The following is a 20,757-nucleotide window of genomic DNA, read 5'->3' as shown; positions in this document are numbered from 1 at the left end:
AAAATGGATAAAGGGAATGAGTTTTTTTAAAACAAACAAGAACAAAAGGGAATGAAATCCTCCCATTCCTAAAGACCCTGAACCAAACGCCCAGTAAGAGTCTCTTCATCATTTTTATTAAAAGATAACTTCTATTCACCTTTTAGTGCATTCTTAATTCATTTTTTACTAAAGCGAAATAAAATTTATTTTTTCATATAAAATTGAATATTTTTATTAGATCTCTTGTTAAGTGTAACAAATAGTGTCATTTTCAAGCAATTTTCTTTGGAAAAGTACAAAAACAGCTGATGTGAGTTTGATGATTTGTAAAGACAATAGCTGGTTTAAAAGTTCACAAACATGGGGGGTTTTGCTTTGTGCAGTTTGTAAATACAGACATTTTGTGTAAAAAATTATTTTCGTGATTATTACCCCAAAATGAAACAATTTGGAGCAAAAATTACCCCATAATGAGAAGTTGGGATTAACAGGCTCCTAGGAGGCTCGATCTACAGTACTTGCCCCTGTGAACATTCTAACGATCAAATTTGTAAGGGAATAGTAAATGTGGTGAAAGACTAAGAGAGAGAATGTACGAAGAAAAGTTAGAGAGAAAAGCATCTATGTACCATGGGTTGAGTCCTCCTATTTGTAGGTGACTATTGATGAGTGAGGAATGTCCTAAATGCCCCTCGTTTGACTTATGATCCCATTGCAGTCGTGGCGTCTTGCTGAATGCGAGGGGTAGTTCATGGAGCATATGTGCAGTAACTCTAGTGTTAGGCTGAATATGAGACAGTGTTAGTCGCTTCGCGCCTTGCCAAACTAATGGTTAAAAGACATCTGACCACCTACATCGATTCCAAATTTGATCTACTACACCAATGGCCCTTATACTCAATGTCTCTCAAAGGCACAATGCTTGATCCAGTCCCTCAAAATTAGGGGTGTTGAATTAAGCATCATCCTAATTCCCAAAGAGGAGAATGAGAAAGTTAATGTCATCATTGCATTAGCAACATAGCGGCATGAGAGCAATCAAAATGTCTGAATATCCTTGTTGAAGTCATTTCCACCCCAACAAATCAATCGACTTTTATTAAGGTCGCTCGATCTATGATAACGATTTAATACCGTTTGAAATTATTCACAGTATGAAATGTAATGTCAATAAGAAGAAAGGAATGTTGCTTTAAAAAATAATATTAGTAAAACTTATGATCGAGTCGATTGAAATTACCTCCGGCTATGATGCTTAAAATGAGTTTTGCTGTTCAATGGGTTTGACTCATAATGTTTTGTGTAACTAATTCATTTCGAGTCAACAATCATTTAGTGAGGCTGATTATTCCTCAATGTGGTCTTAGGCAGTGTGACCCTCTTTCCCCTTATCTATTTCTTATTTGTGTTGAGGGGCTTCCTGCAATGCTTTTTTATGCTGAACAACGAGGTTTGCTTCACGGTTGTATGGTGGGAACTTGGGCTCCTCTTATTTCTCATATGCTCTTTCCAGATGATTCCTTTTTGTTTTTTCAAGTTGACATTGTTGAGTGCATGTTTATAAAAACTTTACTACTTGATTATGAGAAGGCCTCAGGGCAAGCTGTTAATTTTGATAAATCAGGCTTTATGCGTAGCAGCAATGTGGCTCCTGAATTAGCGAATGATGTGTCTCATATTCTTAGTGTCTCCAATCCAATCAATACATGTCGATATCTTGGGTTACCATCAATAGTGGATTGGAAGAAAAAGGCAATTTTTTGCACTTTAAAGATAGATTGTGACAGAAGCTCTAGACTTGGAGTAATAAACCTATTTCAAGAGCAAGTCGGGTTACTCTTGTTAGAGCAGTGGGACATGCGATAGTGTATTTTTGCTTTCTATTTCTACAATTGATGAACTTGAAAAGATGTTGAATTATTTTTGGTGGGGAAATAAGAAGACGGGGGAATGAAGTTTGAATTGGGTATATTGGCTAAGCTTTTTATCACCAAACATTTTGGTAGGTTAAATTTTCGAAATTTTACTCTTTTAATTTAGGAATGTTGGGAAAGCAGGATTAGAAGCTCATTACATATTCCACTTCTCACGTTAGTCGTTTTTTCAAAGTTAAATACTACCATAAGAGGGACTTCATGAATGCTCGGTTGGGACATTCACCTAGTTACGTTTGGAGAAGTGTCTGATGTTCCCAATTATTACTGAAATAATGGTATAGGTGGAAGATTGGAAATAGTATCATTATTAATGGTATCGTTATCTCTGGCTTCGTGATAATAACCAACTTTGTGTTCAAACTCCTATGATCTATGGGTTGGAAGCATTAAAGTTTGCGATTTTTTATTCCTAACTCTTTTGGTTGGGATGTTGAGCTATGGACAAGCTATTTTTGCCTAGGGATATGTGAGAGATGTTGAAACTTTCGCTACATTGGGAAATAGGGTGGATAAAGTTATTTGGTATGTTAACCCGTTTGGTTCCTGAACAGTCAAAAGTGCTTATAAACTTGGCATTTCTTTGGTTGCTACAGAGCAATATCACGTTCAAGGAGAGTGGGTATCTATTTGGAGAACTGAAGTCCCTTATCAAGTTTGCATCATCGTATGGAAGCTTGCCCGTAATTATCTTCCTACTAGAGTCAACCTTTTTGGAAAAAGAGTTATGGTTGATAGTCGTTGTGTGCATTGTAATAGGGATATTGAAGACTCTTGACACTTATTTATTGAATGTCATATCACTTGAGAGGTTTGGTATTTGACTGTTCTTGCAGATTCAGTGGCGGGTGTAGCTTGGAACATGGACAACTATGCACAATTATTATTTAGAGAAATAAGCCTTAGCTACATCATTGAGACCCTATGAATCCGAAACTCAATTACCATCCCCATTATGAAGCTTATAGATAAAATTATTACTTATTAAATCGAATCGCTAAATTTTGGTTAAGTAATATTCAATTATTAAATTTGTCCTATTTGGTTTCAATTTTCAAAAGAAATGAAATACAATTAATTTAGTTTTGTTACTAAGGTGTTGTTTGATGAAACTAAAAGTTAAATGTTGAAAAAGTAAATACTGAATTTTAAGTGTTGAATATTATAAGCACTAAAAGTATTTTTTTTTTTGAAATACAACACAACAATTAAACGGCAACACGAGAGCGCTTGTCGTTACAAATAAACTGATATAAGAAAGGTGGAGCAGAACCAGCTAATAAGACAGGATTCAAGAGTTTCTTCCCCCATAAAGCACTCTCATGAGCAACTAGATTAGCCATTCGTCGATAATGAACCACCTGAGCGGATCTGAACCTTGAAAGCCACAGTTTAACATCATAAAAAATAACCGAACCACTGAAATCCACTGTACCCCTATCATTTAGAGCATTAGCAATCGCCAGATTATCCGTTTCCAGCACAAGATTAGTGAAACCGCCATCACAATAGCATACATTTCTACCATTTCAATTGAGATTGTCGGGTGTATCGAAGCATCTGCCATCAAAACAACATCGCCCAATTCGTCTCGTATAACAGCTCCCATGCCACCAGACTCATTAAGTTTCCACGAGGCATCCACATTAATCTTAATCAGACCAGCCGGCAGTGGAGACCATTTCCCTCTACTAACGCCGAGCTGATCAACACCATCACTGCTAACATCATTGATAACTTTCCAATTAGACAACCAATCCTTAGCAGCCGCCGCAATTATTTTAAATAAAAAATAATTTCTAAATGTTATGAATAAATTGATGGTTGTCCATAAATATAACCATTGTAACTCCTCATTTTTTAACGTTGTAACTCTTCATTCATTAAGGTTGTAACTCTGTATTCCTTAATGTTTGTAACTCCATAATTTATGTTCTTGCGTAACCCTATAAATATATGTTTCTTTCATGTAATAGAGTACAAGCAAAAGGACAAGTGAAATACAAACATACACGTAGGTGATGTTTGATAAAACTGAAAATTAAGTGCTGAAAAAATAAGTACTGAATTTTAAGTGTTGAATATTATAAGTGTTGAAAGTATTGAAAAATGTAACTTTTATAAAAATATTAGTTGATAATGTTTAACTTAAAATATTAAGCTCGCTTCGGCCGGTGGGGTGTTGCATGATGAGTCTGAAAGATGGTTAGGGGGCGTTGCAGTGAATCTTGGCATTTGTACAGCGGTACTGTCTGAGCTCTGGGGTTTGTATTTTGGTCTTAAGTATGCATGAGATAGACATTACCGCAAGGTTATGTTTGAGTTGGACTCTTTGGTAGTTATTAGACTTGTTAGTCAGGATGTGGTTCATCGGCTCCGTTTTTACTGGCTTCTTACTTGCGGATTGGATGGCAAACTACGCAGGGAGTTTGAGTTTGGGTCTTCATGAGTGTGATGCGCCTCCTGCAGGCATCCAGGACATTTTGTTTTCAGATCTTTATGGTATTGGTCTTCCTAGGATGACCCGTGCATAACGTTTTCCTTTTTTTTTCGTTTTTCTTTGGTTCCTCAAGGGTTTTTGCCCCTCATTATAGATCAAAGAAAAATATTTTAACTTATCAAAATAAGTGATTTTTAACTTAAATAACCAATTTAAGTGGTGGAGAAACAACCGTTATCAAACACACTTAAATTAAATAAGTGCTTGATATTTTAATTTAAGTAATTAAGTGTTTTATCAAACAAGGCCTTACTCTCCATTGTTCTAATTTCTATTGCATATTATCTTCCTTATTTTATAACACGTTATCAGCATGAGTTTGCTCGTTCGATTAATTCCAACACGAATTTGTTCAACCGATTAATCCTGGCACGAACTTTCTCATTCGACTAATCTCTACTCGGATTTATTCATCCATTTAATCCCAGATAAGTTCTAATCAATCTTTAATTTGTTTTATATTATAATCTTGTTTCTAATACACTTATTTTTATTGTACTTTAGTCATATCAAATCTTACAGATCTAAATATCTAAATTGTTAAAGATACATTTGTGTTTTAGAAATTTTTAAAAGAAAGATATGACCACCAGAAGGTGGTTCTATTATCAAAAGCTTGTTATGTATTATGCTGAAATTAAGATTGCAAGATTTTAAATCGGTACAAAATATAATTTTGCACTTTTTAAGATTACATCTCAATAAAAATTAGGAAAAAGTACAAAAATAAACCTTGTGGTTACACCTGTTTTCGAACAACACCCATGTAGTTTAAAAAGTTTGCAAAATGGTACCTTGAAGTTCACTCCGTTAGTAAACACATACAAAATTGACTAACAGTGTTAGAAGTCAAAGAGAAAAGAGTTAATTTGGTCCTTATATTTATTTATTTTATAAATTAACTCCCTTTATTATCTAATTATCACAAACAAACCCCAAAATAAAATATAAAAATCAAATATAACATCTTCTCCATCTCTCCATAATTTCTTATTTTTCTTCTTCTTCTTCTTTCTCTCTCCTCTTTGCTAATTTATCTCTCTAAAATCAATTGTATTTCCATCTTTTTTTGCTACTGCTCAGAACTGCCAAACTAGATTAACAAGTTATGAACTCCAACAAAATAGCAGCATTTAGTCTATGTCAATTACAGCTTCAGTCTTTAGAAACATAACAAATCTTAAGGCAAAAGCCTTTTTGGTACATCCTAATCTCACCAAATTCATAGATTTCGGAAAACCAAATTTCGAAAGAAAGCTACAAAGATGGCTCAAAAATTGAACAAGTAAACTAGTTATGAGCTCCAACAAAATCAACGCATTTAGTCTATGTCAATCACAGCTCCAGTCTTTAGAAACAGAACAAATCTTAAGGCAAAAGCCGCCCCGATACATCCCAATCTCACCAAATTAGTCTGCAAATAACTTAAAAATGAATTCAATTTTCTGTTAATTTTATAGAACCACACAATAATGTGGGTGGAGTTGCATAAGAAGCAACTTATACTTATAGAAGATGCATAACCTACGAAAAACATGGTGCTAATTAATTCACTAAGAAACTCATTTGGTAATTCAACTCACTCCCCATTATTTTAACCATTGTACACAGAGGGAAATAAATTACCCACCAAACCTCAATTTCAAAGCTCTGAAGGTACAAAAACTGCAGCTCGTGCGGTAAGAAGCTTCCCCGTAAAAAGCAGATTTTCTCTCATTCATCGAGCAGTGTTCTTAGGTTGTTCGGAGAATCAAAACCAGCAGTTGAATTTACATAACTGCAAGTATCATATCGATCATAAGAGTTATATAACTCAAATAAAATGGCCAGATTTCGAATCAATAAGATTGATAACATAATTGAGAGATGGAAATACAATTGATTTTAGAGATAGAAATTAACAAAGAGGGGAGAGAGAGAAGAGAGAGAAAGAAGAAGAAAAATATGAAATTAAGGAGAGATGGAGAAGATGGTGTATTTGATTTATATTTTTTTATTTTGGGGTTTGTTTGTGATATTTAGATAATAAAGGGAGTTAATTTATAAAATAAGTAAATATAAGGACCAAATTAACTCTTTTCCTTTTAACTTTTAACATCGTTAGTCAATTTTGTATGTGTTTGCTAACGGAATGATCTCCAATGTACCATTTTGCAAACTTTTAAACCACATGAGTGTTGTTCAAAAACAGGTGTAACCACAAGGTTTATTTTTATACTTTTCCTTAAAAACCATGTAGAGATGTTGTTACCAATGAAATTATGTTAGAAAAAACTTTCTATACTTTTCATGCATTTAATATGCTCCTGCAGCATTAATCTAAAGAGAAAGGCTTCAAAAAATATTCTAAATTAATTTATTTTCTGCTTGTACTTGTAGCAGAACAAAATAATGAGTTTTTAATGAAAATGATGAGTCTCGTCCTATTGGATCAATTGCATTCCCATAAATGAATGCAACGTCATACGATAATGAAAATAATATCTGTGGATGTGGTCATGGTCATGGACGTAATCTTCGTCATGGTTATAACTGTTATGGTTATAATAATAAAAATACAGATGCCCACCAGTAGTGGAAAAATCAAATTGATAAATTTGATAGAAATAATAATTAATAAAAGTCAGAATTCAAATGGAAATTGGTCACGTACCTGTCGCATGTCAAAGCATTTGGTTTTACTATACGAAGCTCCTAAAGAGATTCTCATATATAATATACTATCTTGTAACACAAATTTAGTTGAACGCTCCGGCAGAGCCAATATAGTATTGCCAAGAGAAACGAAGTTTATTATGAATAAATTCATTATTTTCCACAAAGTCTCATAGAAACTTGGTAAGCTTCAAAGATATTCGTAGAAATGGATATCATATTGAGACTGTAGGTGAAGGAAATCAAGAATGTCTTTATGTTATGAATATAATTTCATGAAAGATATATGGACTAGAAAAATTTAATACTTTATAATCTAGTTTGTGTTACACATTTATTAATGTAATTGAAGCAAATCTTATTGGAAACCAGAAGTTCATAGATTTGATACTTATAAGATTTGACATGATAGACAGGGTCATCCTGGTTCTGTAATGATGGAAACAATTGTAGAAAATGCACATGAGCATCCATTGAAGAACCAGAAGATTCTTCAAAGCAATGAATTGGTGCATTAATTGCTGGTATATGCGATTTTTTTACTCGTTTTGGGATCGGTAAGTGCATCTAACAACTGATTTGCTAAATTTTGAAGATGGTTTTCTGAAAACAAAGGATTATGAACAAGAAATTCAGAAAACCATCTTCAAAATTTAGCAAATCAGTTGCCATATGCACTTACTGATCCAAAACGAGTAACAAAATCGCATATACCAGCAGTTAATGCACCAATTCATATTGAAATTCCTGAAGAAAAACATGATGATCGTTCTCATGAACGCCTGAAGCGTGGACGACCTATTGGTTTAAAGGATAAAAAAGACCTAGAAAAAGAAAATCGTCGATGATAAGAATGAATCTATTGAAGATGTAGATATTGTTGGTCCCTTATAACGTTACAAGTATAGTTCCAATGGGGGGTTAGGAACTATTTAAAAATTTAAGTTAGGGCAGACTTCTTTTTCGTGAGAAAAAAGGTTTTAACAGCGGCGCTGAGTGAATAGCAAGATACTGGCTTAGTCAACTGGTGACTAGGTCAGTTTCTTTACTTGAGCCAGGAGATAGCACTTAGAGTCTATTCCTGAGCTCAGATATTCAATGCGCACAACTCAGCTTTACCTCTTTACTTGGTCAGTTTTTGTTTAAGCAAGCAATAAGTATATAAAGGAGTTTAAGGTTAGAAATATGTTACTCAGCAGATTTATCCAGGTTCGGCCTCCAAGCCTACGTCCTGTCCCCGGAACACGTTCCGAGATTTCGAATTCTCTACTGAGCTCTTTAACGGTAGAGCATCAAACCTTTTACAATCTTAGCAACTGAGTATAACAAGAGTACCTTCCTCTATACCTCTACTCAATCCCAATCTCTCGCTGAGTACTATAACCGAGTACTCAGCCTCTCCTTTCTAATCTCTAGAAATGATAAGTGTTTGTCCTAAATAATGATTGCTAAGACACCTTAGATGATTGAATAATCACTCTAGACTTTTACACAAAAGATATGAAATTTAGTGTAAGATTGCTTTGCTTTTTCTTGCAGAACTTTGCGTAGAAATTTGGTCAGCGTAATGGCTTGATCAAGTTCTGTGTTGAATGAAGCAACTGAAGGGCTCTATTTATAGAGACGTCTGAGGTGTCGGTCATTTCGAATTTCGAAATAACCGTTGGAGGGAAACGGCTTCCTGTCGTTGTCGTCCTGTCTTGCTCAGAGCTCTCGGCCAATCAGGTTTGAGTATCTTCTGTCCTCGGTCAGCTTTTGGTCAGCTCGGCAGAATGTCTCTCCATTTATGGTAAGGTCAACTGGACATCATTCTGTGTCTTATGAACTTTACCCAAAGTGGAAACACTTTGTCTAGAAGTTGTTCTTAGCCAGCTGCTGTCTTGTACTCTTTGTCGAATCAACTCAGCAGCTTCGTCCCGAAGTTGTTCCAGGAAGGTCTTCTAGATCCTTCTTCCACTGAGTTGCGTTTTGTACATAACGACAACGTTTTGACAAACACGGGCCGAGTTGCCTTAAACTGTTTGACTTGGGCTTTTGACTTCCGTATTGGGCTTTGGGCCTTTTAATCTTTGTGTCTTATAAACAATTTAACTCAACATTGAACAAACACATTAGTAGAATAAATCAAAGCATTTAAACTTAGTGTGTTTAGAATATATTTTAATTACACTTAAACAATTTTGTCAAATCAAAAATTGATGTTGGCAAAACTATTCAGCGAACAACTCAGTATTGAGCTCCCCCATGATAGTTGACCTATTATAGCTTAGCAAACTCCCCCTTCAGGGTTGAGCTACTGACTTATTTTTACTCTAAACATTTGAAGGTTTAATCGAGTAAGTCTAAGGTCAGTTTTCAGATATAGGTCAGCTCATGAAACATATTCTATTTTACTCAGTGTTTAAGCGGAAGTTTTAACATTTAGAGGGCGCTGAGTAATTTGTTGTTCAATGAGTTTTATAAGACAATGTTTTATAAACATACAAGTCAATGTCAAACATGTTATCAGCATTAGGTACAATCAATAAGTTTTATAAGCATTAAACATGGTTGATGTAATTGAAGATACATAATAACTTAATACTCAGCATCGTATATAATAACTCATAACTCAGTTTTTGGATAAAAAGATGCAAGTATTGATATTACTAGAAGTAGTCAGCGTATACAACAAAAGAAAAGCATAAACATAGAGACTACCCTAATTTCTATTTCTTTTTCTTTTTCTTGGACTGACTATGCTCATGCTGTGTTCTAGCTTGTTCTTTATCCCCCGTTTTGTCAGCATCAGGAGGAGGAATCCTAAAGGCGTCGGTTAAGACGGCTCTGGTCAGTTTCGTGGACAGCGCCTTAAGTCTATCGGCGCTTTCATTGACACCGTCAAAAATAGCAACTCCATCATCTGAGACCTCGGCGGGTATATTAAGTTCAGCAGCGCTGATCATGCTTACTATGAAAGCTTGAGATTTACCTATCCAGGTAAGTGCTTCGGTCAGACCAGCAACGACTTGATGAAATGTCTTCAGTAAGGATGTGTCGTAGTATGGACGCTGAATATTGCTATGACGTACATGGTTGAAAGTTTGTCTGGTGACAGAAGTATTTCATTTTGCTTCATGGCGTCAGTGTCCATCTCTTGTTTGTTCAAGTTCAACAATCGAACAACCTCTCCAATTTGCTCCACTGAGCATTGAGAATAGGAGACCATTTGCTCGTTGGTCTTGATTTGCTCGGTGTGAAGCTGAGCAAAGAGCATTTTAACTTCATCAGAAGTGGCATATCGCGTGTTCGCCTCTGACAAGGTCTGAACTTGACCTTGAAGAGAATTGAGATGTTGAACAATTGTCAGCTGGAGCTCAGCCAACTTTGTGATGGAATCCTGCTTAGGTTGCTGTGCTTGAAAGGAGACCATGACACTCATCAAATCCTTGAATCCCTTAACTTCATTGAGAAGCTGAGTTACTTGGGAGAGCTGAGTTGTCTCAACATTAGAAGATCCAGCAGCAGGTGGAGTGGTTTGATGAAGGTCTTTGATTAATGTTTGCATCGAGTCGATGATTCTTTTTCCAGACTCGGTGGCATGTAAGTAGCTGAGAGAGCCTTCATGAACTTGCCTAGCTTCCTCAGTATGACCGGTTGGAAGAGGAGTCAAGGGTATAACATGGTCAGTGACTGGAAGTGTGTTTCCAATCTGCACTTGAGTCTCAGGTAAAACTGATTGATCGGCAGAAGTGTTGATTGGAGAAGAAGTAATCCTAATGTTGTCTGTGCTGACTGGAGCAGGAATGTCCTGAGTCAGCACAATGCTTGTTGTAACAGCATTGACGGGAATTGGCTCCACTTGGCTTATAGAGTTAGCAGAAGCATTCAAGTCGGCGTGTTCTTTTGGTGAAGAAACAGAGGCTTGCTTTTCAAGGGAAGCCGATGGAGTAGAAGATGGTTGTTTTCTGAAAAATTTCACCTTGAGTTTAGAAGGGTCTTGGGTCGGCTTCTGGATAACAAAGTCAGGGACAGTTGGTTTCTGAACAGGAGGGTCAATGACAGACTTCTGACTTGCCTTGATTAATCTTCTTCTTGGAGGAGGAGTGTCAGCTTGTATAGATTCTCCTGAGTGAGAGGGAGAAGTTTCCTCTTGATTAGCATTAAACTGGTCAGCTTGTTCTTGTTCTTGATTAACATTGGATTGGTCAGGTTCTTGTTCATTTCCAGCAGCCAACTCAGTATTGGTTGGCTCAGCTCCAATCTCACTAGTTGTCTCCTCAGTGTCCTCAGCGTCATCCTGACCGCCTTCTTCTTGTTGTTCTTCATCTTCTTCACTATTGCCATCTAACTCTTCCTCAACTTGTGCAATGAACTGATCGTCCAGATGCACATCATCTTCTTGATGCTCAGCTACAGTCCTAGACACTGTGTGTAGTGAGAATCACCAGGAACAATGACGTCAGTAGGAATAGCATCAATAGGAGTCAATGTAGAAGACTTCTGCTTCTTTTGAGGTTGCTCATCAGCATTTGTTCTTTCCTCAATTTCAGGCTCATCTTGCCTGCTCCTTTTCTCAGCCGACTTAGGTCTCTCCTGACTTGGTTCAGCAGCTGACTTCGCCTTCTTGGCCTGAGGCTCAGCCTTCTTTGAAGGAGTCCCAACAGCTTTCCTCTTGCGGGCAGCTGGAGCCTTTGTCCTTTGGCTTTGCTTTGGAGCTGTTTCCTTAGCTTGTTGTTCAGCAGCAGCTTTTCCTTTTTTAGTGGCTGATTGAACTTCAAAGCCCTCAGCGAAGCCGCGGTTATCTCAGATCCTCTAGCCTTAGTTTCCTCAGATAGATCAATTTGATGATCTAAGAGGATTCTGGTGATGAGTGATCCCAGCCTGAGAGTTCCAGTGCTCCTTAGGAACCCAGCAATCAGGAATACTGGCATGTTGATCGGCTTGTATGTCAGCATATGCCATATGAAGCATTGCTCAAAATTCATTGCTGAGGTGGTGCAGTTGATCTTGGGATAAATGAAGTAGGTCAGCAAATAGTGAGCCATCTTTTGGTGCTGACCCATTGAGGTACTTGAGACTTCTCCAGAGTGGCCAGAGGGTTTACAGAAGGTGGTATCGTACCCAGTACCTTCATGATCTCCAGATCGCCTCAGTTTTGTTCCCTCATTCTTTAACTTCAGCAAGTTAGCGAGATAAGTAGGGTTTATAAAAATGGTCTTTTCCTTTACCATAGTTACCAGATAGTCCTGGTTATCATCAGCAACTCGGAGATTATGGTAGAACTCCCTTACTAGGTCAGGATAGGTGTGATCTCTAATGGAGAATAGCTCTGTCCAGCCATTCTTCGATATCCATTCATAGAAGGGTTGCTCGGATGTCACGAAGGCCTCAGAAACCCATCGTGAGAAGTCTACTTTCCATTCGCTAACGTCTTCAAATACCTTGGTATAGGTTCTGGCCTTGGTCGGCTTACCCTTAGTTGAGGTAGCTTGGCCAGCTTTGCCTTTGCTCGGCGTAGTGACCTTGGTGGTTTCAGGCACAGTAGTTTGCCTGGAGGGTTCATCGGAGCTGGTCTTAGGGTGACCGGCACTGGAGATGTTGACGGAAACTCTAGTCATTGTTTCAGAAAAAGATTGGGAGGCTTTGAGAGTCTTAGAGAGAGAATGCTTTGCCAGAAAATTCGGTAAGTGTAAAGAAAATAAAAAATAGGGATTTACCCATTATTTATAGCAGTGAAGAGTGGATCTTATCGAATCCATGTGTCAGTTTTGCCTTGGGATTGTCAACCGACAAAGATCCTGGCTTTTATGACACATTCGGCGCATACGTCATTCTAGGTGGCTATTCGCGTGCTTTTGCATTTAATGCAACGGATCTAACACTCAGCGTTTAGAATACTAAGCGTTTTATATTCTGAGTGGTCAGTAGTATATGAAAGGATGATTTCTCAGTTTGAGATTACTACTCGGTGTGCATATTTACTCAGTATTGATATGTATTTTGCGTTAAGTACTCAGCATAACAATCACTCAGCATGCATTTGCATAAATCATTCAGCATAGTAATTCACTCAGCATAAATTTACATTTTAGAACAGGAATTTACTGAAGAGGATTAAACATACCAATGGCTTCTCTCAGTATGCTGAACTGTTCACGAGCCAGTGGCTTTGTGAAGATATCCGCAAGCTGCTCATCCGTTGGGACATAGGTCAGCTTTATCTCACCCTTGAGTACATGGTCTATAATGAAGTGATGTCTTATGCTGACATGCTTCATCCTGCTGTGTTGAATTGGGTTCTTTGATAGATCAATTGCACTTTTATTGTCGCATTTGACCTCAATTGTCTTTGTTTGAACAACATAGTCTTCAAGCTGTTGCTTAATCCATAGGACTTGAGCAACACAGTGACCAGCAGCAATGTACTCAGCTTCAGTGGTAGACAAGGCTACTGACGCCTGCTTCTTGCTGAACCAGGATACAAGACAGCTTCCTAAGAAATGACATCCTCCAGAGGTGCTTTTCCGTTCTAGCTTGTCTCGACTATAGTCAGCGTTAGTGTATCCAACGAGTGTAAAGCCATGAGTGTTGGGATACCATAAACCTGCGTTCACTGAGCTTTGCAAATATCTAAGGATTCTTTTTACAGCTATGTAATGAGATTCCTTAGGGTTAGATTGATATCTAGCACAGTAGCATACTGAGAACTGAATGTCCGGTCTACTTGCTGTTAAGTAAAGTAGAGAGCCTATCATACCTCGATACAATTTGCTGTCTACCGACTTACCATTCTCGTCAGCGTAGAGGACAGTGTCAGTGCCCATAGGAGTGGATATTGGCTTGCAATTTTCAAGATCATATTTCTTCAATATCTCCTTGGCATATTTAGCTTGACTGATGAAGATGCCATTCTTTCCTTGTTTGATTTGAAGTCCAAGGAAGAAGTTGAGTTCTCCCATCATAGACATTTCAAACTCAGTCTGCATTTGCTTGCTAAATTCCTTGCACATTGACTCATTAGTAGCACCGAAAATAATATCATCAACATATATTTGAGCCAACAGGGTATCTTTACCCTTTCTCTTAATGAATAAGGTTGTATCAGCTTTGCCCCTGACATAGTTTCTAGTCAGCAGGAAACTGGTCAGCCTCTCATACCAAGCACGTGGTGCTTGCTTGAGGCCGTACAGAGCCTTTTTGAGTTTATAAACGTGGTTTGGGAATTTAGGATCCTCAAACCCTGGAGGCTGATTAACATAAACTTCCTCGTTTATAACTCCATTAAGGAATGCACTCTTAACATCCATTTGAAACAGTTTAAAGTTCATGTAAGATGCATATGCCATAAAATCCTAATAGCCTCTAGCCTTGCCACTGGGGCAAAGGTCTCACCATAGTCAATACCTTCTTGCTGACTGTAGCCCTGAGCTACAAGCCTTGCTTTGTTCTTGACTACGTTTCCTTGCTCATCCAGCTTGTTGCGGAAGACCCATCTTGTTCCAATGGTCTTCTGACTCCTTGGATGTGGCACTAGCTCCTATACATCGTTTCTTCTGAATTGGTCAAGTTCCTCTTGCATTGCGCTCATCCAGAATTCATCTTCCTCAACATCAGCGAAGTTCTTAGGTTCCTGAACTAAGACGAAGGCTACATTGCTGAGGTACCTCCTGAGTTGGTTTCTTGTCATTAGGGTATTCTCAGCGGCATCAAGGATTGCACTCTCTGAGTGCCCTCTTGGAATCCTTATCTCCTTGGGTAGATTGATGTCTTGTGCTTTCTGTGTTTCAACAATCTCTGTAGGTGAAGAAAGGTCAGTGAAAACAATATTTGGTTCACTTTTACCTTTGGCCAGCCCTTGAGGGAATGACTCAGCGGCTGTATCTTGATCAGCGGATGCTGAGTGTGGATCATCCTCGGTCAGCGGCTGGTATCTACCTGTAGGGTTAGTTTCGTCGAACTCAACATGTACTGACTCTTCTAAAACTTGAGTTCGTTTATTGAAAACTCTGTATGCTTTGCTGTTTGTTGAGTAGCCTAAAAAGATAGCTTCATCAGCTTTTGAGTCAAACTTAGCTAGGCTATCCTTAGTGTTTAAAATAAAACATTTACAGCCAAAGACACGAAAGTATCCAATGTTGGGCTTTCGTCCTTTCCAAAGCTCATAAGGGGTTTTCTTTAGTATAGGTCTAATAAGAGCCCTATTAAGAATGTAGCACGCTGTGTTAACAGCTTTTCCCCAAAAGTACTTTGGAAGCCTATGCTCACTCAGCATTGTCCTGACTATTTCAACCAAGGTTCTGTTCTTCCTTTCAACAACCCCATTTTGTTGAGGCGTTCTAGGAGCAGAAAAGTTATGGTCAATGCCGCTGGCTTCACAGAATTCAACAAACTGTTGATTTTTGAATTCTCCACCATTATCACTTCGGATGTGAGCTAGTTTTAGGTCTTTATCATTTTCAAGTTTTCTAACCAAATTTGAAAATGTCTCAAAGGTCTCATCCTTGCTACTCAGCAAGATGACCCAAGTGTACCGAGAGAAGTCATCTACAATGACCAAGGAAAATCTTCTTCCACCCAGACTCAGCGGCTGGACTGGACCGAAGAGATCCAAGTGTAGTAATTCTAACGGACGCTTAGTTGAGACAATGTTTTTGCTATGAAAAGATTGTTTGGTTTGTTTTCCAGCTTGGCAAGTGTGGCATAATTGATCCTTTTCAAATCTAAGTTCAGGCAGTCCCTCAACCAATTACTTTCTTGCTAATTTGGCCAGGAGGTCCATGCTTACATGACCAAGTCTCCTGTGCCATAGCCAGGAATTTTCTTCCTTTGAAACTAAGCATACAGTTTTTGAAAACTTTTTCTCTAAGTCTAGCATAAAGACATTATCAATCCGAGGGGCAGTTAAAATTAACTCATTTGTTTTTCCCTCGTATATTTTACATCCAGTAGCATCAAATATAACTTTTCTCCCATTGTCACATAGCTGAGCTACGCTGAGTAAGTTATATTTGAGTCCGCTGACTAGGGAGACTAGACCTGTCCACGGGCCCGGGTACCCGCCCGGCCCGCCCAGGCCCGTGTCCCTTGGACCGGGCTTGGACAATAAAAATTGTTCATCGGCCCAGGCCGGCCCAGGCCCGTCAAAGCCCGCCTATTTTTTGGGCGGGCTTGGGATTAATAAAAATAACACGGGCCGGCCTAGCCCGACCCGCTTATTAATATTAATTAATAAATATATATTTATATATTAAATATTTATTTTTAAGTATAATATTTATTTTTTTATAATTAACAATTATATATATATATATTTAGGTGGGCTTATATGGGTTGGGCTCGGGATTTGATTTTTAAGCCTGAGCCCAGCCCGGCCCGAGCCCGCCTAAATTAATTGTGGGCTGGGCTGGGCTTGGGCTGAGCATTTTTACTTAAAAACCCGACTGGCCCGGCCCAGCCCGGCCCATGGGCAGGTCTAAGGGAGACTGACTCAATAGTAGGATTACCTCCGATGGTTCCTGAACCTACTATCTTACCCTTTTTGTTGTCTCCAAAACTTACGCTTCCTCCTCGTTTACGCTCAAACGTGATGAACTGAGTTTCATCACCAGTCATGTGCCTCGAGCATGCATTGTCAATATACCACATCTTTGACTTCTCAGCACACCTCATGCTTACCTGCATTGTATCTAGTTACTTTTAGGTACCCAATTCTTTTTGGGTCCTTGCTTGTTAGGTTCAACAGGTAAAGCATCATATTTTATTTTATGGTGACATACTTGAATAGTATGGCCATTCTTTCGACAGAAGTCACAACTGACTTTCTGTTTAGGATTTCTCACTTACTGGTCAGCACCCCAGTGTTGAGCGTGCCAGCACACCTTTGTGGTGTGTCTTTTCTTCCCACAGAAGTCACACTGGACATTCCGCTGGGGATTCCATCTCTGCTGACCAGTACTTCGGTACTGAGCGTTCAGAGGAATATTTCTTTTGTTTTGAACCTTTAGTTGGTTCTGGATATTTGTGACGTCCTTTCTCAGTTTCTTTGAATCTGATTGGACTTCAGAGACAGACTTATGTATGATCTACATGTTATCATGCAAAGTTGAGTTGTCCTGAAGAAGGAATCTGAGGTCACTTACCTTGACCTCTTCAACCTCGTCACATCGCTTGCTGAGTGCTCTAATTTTCTTATTACACTTTTTGACAAGTGTATAGAGGTCACTCAGGGCATTACCCATTTCGTTTCTGAGCAGGGAAAGTGATATTACCTCATTTGACTGCTCCTCATCATCAGATGCAATGGATGGGCAGTATGCTCAGAGACTCATCACTGTCGCTCCATGTTGCCACTATTGCCTTTTTACCGTTCTTCTTTTCTTTCCTCAGCGTGGGGCAGCTTGACTTGATATGGCCAGTTTGATGACATTCAAAGCATGTAATGGGCTTTGAGTTGTCCTTCTTATATTTGCTGTCGCTGGACTCGGCTTTATACTTATCAAACTTTCTGTAAGGCTTCTTAGAATATTTGTCATTCTTTCTGAACAGCCTTTTCATCTTCCTTGTGAACATAGCCATCTCCTCATCATCTGTTGAGCTCCCATCAGTGGAGTTAGCTTTCATGACAAGAGATTTTTGCTTCTTGTCTTCAGACTTTTCCTTCACCTCGAAATTCTTCATCGAGATTTCATGGGTCAGCAGCGAGCCGATGAGCTCATCATATTTGTAGGTGGTTAAGTCCTGAGCTTCCTCAACACCGGTCTTCTTTGCTTGCCAGTCTTTGGAAATGCTCCTGAGTATTTTCTTGACTTGTTCTTCCTCAGTGAAGATCTTCCCAAGTCTCTTGAGCTCATTGATGATGTTGGTAAACCTTGCATTCATGTCAGATATTCCCTCATCATTGTTCATTTCGAACAGCTCGTATAGTCTCATTTGCTGGTTTACCTTGGACTCCTTTACTTTATTTGTTCATTCGTAGGTGACCTCCAGCTTCTTCCAGATCTCTTGCGCCGACTCACAACCTGAGATTTTATTATATTCTGCAGCATCAAGCGCATAGTGAAGCATGTTTATAGCCGAAGCATGATTTTGTAGCTTCTTGAGAGCATCCTCTGTCCATTTGGCCTCAGCTTTAACAACTGTTTGGCCAGCCACAACTTCGACAGGTACAAATAGGCCTTGGACTATGGATAGCCAGGCACTCATATTTGTAGCCTGAATGAAATTTTTCATCCTATTCTTCCAGAAGGTATAGTTAGACCCGAAGAATAGGGGAGGCCGAGTAATGGACAGCCCCTCAGGTAAGATCTGAGTTGTTTGGTTTCATAGGAGAAACCGAGTACTGTTTTCGCCCATAATGGGGATCGGCTCAAGGTGGTTAAACCTTTTACAGTGAGCTTTTAAGCTCTGATACCACTTGTTGGTTCCTTATAACGTTACAAATATAGTTTCAAGGGGGGGTTAGGAACTATTTAAAAATTTTAAGTTAGGGCAGACTTCTTTTTCGTGAGAAAAAGGTTTTAACAGCGGCGCTGAGTGAATAGCAAGATACTGGCTTAGTCAACTGGTGACTAGGTTAGTTTCTTTACTTGAGTCAGGAGATAGCACTTAGAGTCTATTCCTGAGCTCAGATATTCAATGCGCACAACTCAGCTTGACCTCTTTACTTGGTCAGTTTTTGTTTAAGCAAGCAATAAGTATATAAAGGAGTTTAAGGTTAGAAATATGTTACTCAGCAGATTTATCTAGGTTCGGCCTCCAAGCCTACGTCCTGTCCCCGGAACACGTTCCGAGATTTCGAATTCTCTACTGAGCTCTTTAACGGTAGAGCATCAAACCTTTTACAATCTTAGCAACTGAGTATAACAAGAGTACCTTCCTCTATACCTCTACTCAATCCTAATCTCTCGCTGAGTACTATAACCGAGTACTCAGCCTCTCCTTTCTAATCTCTAGAAATGATAAGTGTTTGTCCTAAACAATGATTGCTAAGACACATTAGATGATTGAATAATCACTCTAGACTTTTACACAAAAGATATGAAATTTAGTGTAAGATTGCTTTGCTTTTTCTTGCAGAACTTTGCGTAGAAATTTGGTCAGCGTAATGGCTTGATCAAGTTCTGTGTTGAATGAAGCAACTGAAGGGCTCTATTTATAGAGACGTCTGAGGTGTCGGTCATTTCGAATTTCGAAATAACCGTTGGAGGAAAACGGCTTCCTGTCGTTGTCATCCTGTCTTGCTCAGAGCTCTCGGCCAATCAGGTTTGAGTATCTTCTGTCCTCGGTCAGCTTTTGGTCAGCTCGGCAGAATGTCTCTCCATTTATGGCAAGGTCAACTGGACAGCATTCTGTGTCTTCTGAACTTTACCCAAAGTGGAAACACTTTGTCTGGAAGTTGTTCTTAGCCAGCTGCTGTCTTGTACTCTTTGTTGAATCAACTCAGCAGCTTCGTCCCGAAGTTGTTCCAGGAAGGTCTTCTAGATCCTTCTTCCGCTAAGTTGCGTTTTGTACATAACGACAATGTTTTGACATACGCGAGCCGAGTTGCCTTAAACTGTTTGACTTGGGCTTTTGACTTCCGTATTGGGCTTTGGGCCTTTTAATCTTTGTGTCTTATAAACAATTTAACTCAACATTGAACAAACACATTAGTAGAATAAATCAAAGCATTTAAACTTAGTGTGTTTAGAATATATTTTAATCACACTTAAATAATTTTGTCAAATCAAAATTATGTGGAAAGGTGTTTCAACAAATATAACATAAACACACAACCTGAAGAAGTGCAAACACCTGAAGTTGAGCAAACACCTGAAGTTGTTACAAATGAAGAGATTTTAATGAAATCATTTTTCCAACATTAGGGGGAGAGAATAAGAAGTTGAAAAATAATAATTACTTGGAATGCATTAACATTATCTTATTTAGATCCTCGAACAAAACAATGTGAACTAAAAGACAATACATTTGCAAAATATTGCAAATCAACTGCCAGATGCATTGACAAATTTAGGAACATTATTAAGTATCTAGAGCCAGCTACTGAAAATTTATTTAAGGCTCGATTTGCTGACTGTCATTTTAATGAGTCAGCTTTTCCAACATTAGGGGGACAAAATAAACAGTTGGAACATGAAATTAGTTGGAATGAATTATCTCTGTCTCATTTTGATCCTCGTACTAAACAATGTGAAATAGAAGTCCAAAAGATAATTCATTTACAAAACTTAGTAAATCAATTGCTAGACGCATTTACTGACCCAAAGAGAGTGACCAAGTCACATCTTCCAGCTGTAAATGCTCCAATTATAATTGATGTCCCTAAAAGACAACATCAAACTGCTAATGAGTCTCACACACGTATGAAGCATGGTAGACCTATTTGTTCCAAAGATAAGAATCCTCGGAAAAGAAAAGGAGCAGAAATTGGCAATGAATTTTCCGAGGAACCAAAGAACAATGAAGGATCTCATGCAGAGATCATAAACATGACAAATGAAAAAATTCAGGTATCTGAGAATGAAGAGATCTCAATTAATTATGTTATGTCTTGAATAAAATGGAACCGTAATAAAATCGACGTCGATGAAATTTTTGCATGCAATGTAGCAATTGATGTTATGGATAAAAATGAGGATCATGAACCAAAATCCGTTGAAGAGTGTACACAAAGTAATAATTGGCCAAAATGGAAAGAAGCAATTG

This window comes from Euphorbia lathyris, chromosome 5 (genome assembly GCF_963576675.1).
Source record: "Euphorbia lathyris chromosome 5, ddEupLath1.1, whole genome shotgun sequence".
In the NCBI taxonomy this organism is placed as follows: domain Eukaryota; kingdom Viridiplantae; phylum Streptophyta; class Magnoliopsida; order Malpighiales; family Euphorbiaceae; genus Euphorbia; species Euphorbia lathyris.
Note: the sequence above shows the minus strand (reverse complement) of the source record.